The sequence below is a fragment of the Grammomys surdaster genome, unplaced genomic scaffold (genome assembly GCF_004785775.1).
Source record: "Grammomys surdaster isolate TR1022 unplaced genomic scaffold, NIH_TR_1.0 262, whole genome shotgun sequence".
Taxonomy (NCBI): Eukaryota; Metazoa; Chordata; class Mammalia; order Rodentia; family Muridae; genus Grammomys; species Grammomys surdaster.
Window position 1 is genome coordinate 813,584 of NW_021604703.1, and position 4,241 is coordinate 817,824.

The 4,241-nt window shown below is 39.7% G+C and overlaps 1 pseudogene; it reads left to right on the forward strand.

Annotated features, from left to right (window-relative positions):
- The first annotated feature begins 3,235 nt into the window (after positions 1-3,235).
- LOC114627956 lies at positions 3,236-3,877 on the forward strand (annotated as a pseudogene).
- The last annotated feature ends 364 nt before the right edge of the window (positions 3,878-4,241 follow it).

The following is a 4,241-nucleotide window of genomic DNA, read 5'->3' on the forward strand; positions in this document are numbered from 1 at the left end:
TCCTGATACAGAAGACATCTAGAACTCCTAGCAGACTTACCAGAAAAGAAACACTGGCCAAATCCTGCTTAAAATGCTAAGCATATAGGACAAATAAAGAATGGCAAAGGCTGCAAAGGAGACATGCTGAAGAGTTTACGAAAGCAAAAAGCAAACTTGGGACAGCAGAATTCTCAACAGATACCCTGAAGAACAGAAGAACTTGCAGTAAAATGTTTCAGGATCTAAATGAAAATAACCACCAAACTAAATTACTATACTCGACAGTTACCCATCAGAACCAGCAAAGAAATAAAGACCTTCCAAAATGAATATAGAGTAAAAGGATTGTGTCCACTAAGCCAGGTTGGCAGGAGAAACTTAAATGAGTGCTGACAGAAAAGATAAACACACACACACACCAAAAGCACAGGAAATTCTTGGCAGAGAAGTACCTGTGTAATACCTGCACTATGGAGGTGGAAGCGGGAGGATCAGAAGTTCAAAGTAGTCTTCAACACAGCAAGTGTGAGGCTAGCCTGAGCTACATGAGACCTTATATCAAAATAAAAGAAAAAAAGCAAACAAAAGCACTAAGGAAACAGGAAACACTGTTAAAATGACAACAAGGGGAAAAATCAACATTAGAAAAATAAAACATGAGGAAGTAGTTCACACCTTGCAAGCACAACCTTGAAAGTAAATGACATTAATTATTCAATTAAAGACACAGGCTGGCTAACTGACCTTCAAAAACAAAGCCAAGAGGCTGGGGAAAAAAGAGGCATAGTTGTTAAAAATATTTATTGCTCTTCTAGAGGATCAGAGTTCAGTTCCCAGCACCCACATAAATGTTGTTCACAAATGCCCATAACACCAGCTTCAGGGGATCCAACACCCTCTTCTGGCCTCCATGAGCACCTGTACACACACACACACATGCACAGACATACATATACACATAATTTAAAATTTTTTTAAACCAATTCTTTGCAGCTTGCAAGAAACACATTTTACCAGCAAAGACACAAACTGTAGATGAGAATGTGAAGATTGATAGTCTATGAAAATTGAATCCAAACACAGTAGTTGTGCTCATGTAATAGACTTCAAGTCAAAATGAATGAGAATAGAGAAAGATTATCACTACATACATGTAAAGTACAAATGTTATGGACATAAAGGGACAGTTTACCCAAGATAATAATAGCCTTACGTGATTATACTATGCCAGCTCAACAAATAATAAGTCATGACAGGGAACAGAATCAATAAAGAAACATCAAATTAAACTACATTATAGATCAAATGGCTTTAACACGGATAAATTGAATGTTTCACCCAACTGGGTGCTCTTTTCAACAGTTCATAAAGTAGACCACATTTATAATACAAGGCAAATTTTAATATATAGGAAATATCAGACAATATTTTTGTATTTCTTCAGATCATAACAGGTTAAAACTAGAAATTCATAGCAATAGAAACTATACAGATACATAGAGATTGACCAATACAATATTAAATAATCCCTAGACAATTAAATAAATCAAAGCTGAAATTAAATTTTCTAGAATCAAATGAAAACAGGAATAGCAGAATATGTGAGATACAGCACAAATAATTCTGGGAGAATTTTTATGGCTATGAGTACCTACATCTTATATTAAAAAAATAAACAGAGATCTCAAATAAATAACCTAACGATGCCTTATAAGGCTTTAGAAAAATAAGATCAAACTTAATTCAAATCCACAAGAAGGAAAGAAATTATAGATACCAGGACTGGTGTCGGGAGCTAAAATCAGCCATAGGCCTAAAATCAGCAATAGGCCTGACATACATGCCTGCTCGAACTAAGTCTCTCTGTGGAAAAACACTGAAAAAGATAGCTGGGAGTTATTGTAAACAGACAGCTTTGGTGGAAGGCTGCCAAGCCTGGCTCATAGGCCTTGTAGATGGGTAACCTTGGTGGATAGTACCAACTTAGATAAAGACAAGTGAATCATAGGCGGAGTCATAGGCGTCTGTCTCCTGAACCTTCACCCAGCTGACACTCTGTTCTGGAAGAGATCTGTACTCCCCCTGAACACTTTTTCAGGTGACTTCCCCGGACCCCTGTTTAATGTCCTGCTGGACAGGACAGACTGGAAGTAAGGAATTAGGGCATAAGAGGACACTACAAGGAATCAATGAAACAAAGATTTGAACCTTTGGTAAAAATAAATGATAGTGACAATCTGTAACTCAAACTGACCAAAAGAGAGAAGAATCAAATAGTCAGACTTTGAAAGGAAGATAGTCAAGAGATATCACTGAAAAACTGAAAAGAGATATTACAACAGTTACCACTGAAATACAGAAAATTATCAGTCAATATTTTGAAACCTTATCCATCAACAAATTTGAAATTTTTTTCCCAGAAGGAATGAATAAACTTCACAATGTGCATGACCCACCAAAACTGAACCAAGAAGAACTGAAACAGCCTAAATGTATCCATAACAAACAACGAAACTGGCTCATCAATTACAAGTCTCCCAACAAAGATAACAGAGGAGAGACAGAATGTAAGAGCCAGGAGTGAAGAGGAGTGTTGGGAAATGCTATCCTGAAGACATAAGTGACTATAGCCCTCATGAGTGCACAGTAGTCCTGCACAAGGTCAAGCCAGTCAACATCCCAACAAGAACGGAGAGACCTGACCCTCTTGATACTATAGCACTACAGAACAACTTGATATCAGATCTTGTGGTGCCTCCAACATTGCTCCTTTTATTCGAGGTTGTTTTGTCTACTAGATGACTTTGTGTTTTCCTGGAAATTTTAGAGTTACATTTTCTATTTCTGTCAAGAATGTCATAAGTAGTTTTAATGGGGGGGGGGTTGAACTGAATCTGGATCATTTTCAGTAATGTGGCCAGTAAAGCATATTAATCCTGCCAATCCACAAACATGGGGGTTTCCTCCATCTTTAGTGTTGTCTTCAGTTTCAATGCTCAGTGTTTTATAACTTGTATTGTAGAAGCTTTCCCCTTTTTTATGTATGTGTATTTCTGAGTATTTTATTCTTTGTGAGCGATTGTAAACAGCTTTACTTTCCCAGTACCTTTCTAAACAGGTTCATTAATGATATATGTTGATGCACTTTGCTAAATTCTTAGATCTAAGTCTTTTGGTGGCTCTAGAAAAAAAAGTGACATGAAAGAAGAGAGGGGCCTTTCCGCTCTGCCATTCTCCTGTACAAGAGGCAGCCATGGCGCCCAGCCAGAACGGCATGATCCTGAAGCCCCACTTCCACAAAGACTGGCAGTAGCGAGTGGACATTTTGTTCAACCAGCCCGCATGCAAGATCCGCAGGCGCAAGGCTTGGCAGGAGAAAGTGTGCCGCATTGCCCCTCATCCTGCATCTGGCCCCATCAGGCCCATCATGAGGTGCCCTACAGTTTAGATACCACACCAAGGTCCGGGATGGCAAGTGCTTCAACCTGGAGGATCTCGGGGTGGCTAGTATCCACAAGAAAATGGCTCACATCATTGGCATCTCTGGACCCAAGAAGCCGAAACAAATCCACAGAATCACTGCAGGCCAACGTGCAGCACCTGAAGGAGTACCCTCCAAGCTCATACTTTTCCCCAGAAAGCCTTCTGCTCCAAAGATGGGAGACAGTTCTGCTGAAGAACTTAAACTGGCCACCCAGGACCACTTACAGGACCTGTGATGCCCATCCGGAATGTGTACAAAAAGGAAAAGGCCGGAGTCATCAGTGAAGAAGAGAAGAACTTCAAGGCTTTTGCCAGTCTCCGTATGGCCGGTGCTAATGCCCGGCTCTTTGGCATCTGAGCAAAAAGGGCGAAGAAAACTTCAGAGCAAGACGTTGAAAAGAAAAAAATGTAGAAAGGGGATAGTTGAGGCGAAGAAGGAGACTAGGAGTGGTAAGAAAAATGAGTTAATGAGGACAGATATAATCAAAGAACATTACAGGAACAAAATGTCACATGCTATAAGTATATAATAGCAAAATTATAAAAAGTGGGGCTGCAGAGACAGCTCAGAAGCTAAGAGCACTGGCTGCTCTTCCAGAGAACCCAAGTTCAATTCTCAGCCATGTAGTGGCTCCCAACTGTCTGTGACCCCAGCTCCAGGGGTTCCGATACACTCTTTTGACCATCTCAGACACTACACATAAAGAGCACACACATTCATGCAGGCAAAACACTTACATGCATAAAATAAATGTTTTTAAGTATATGTAATTTTA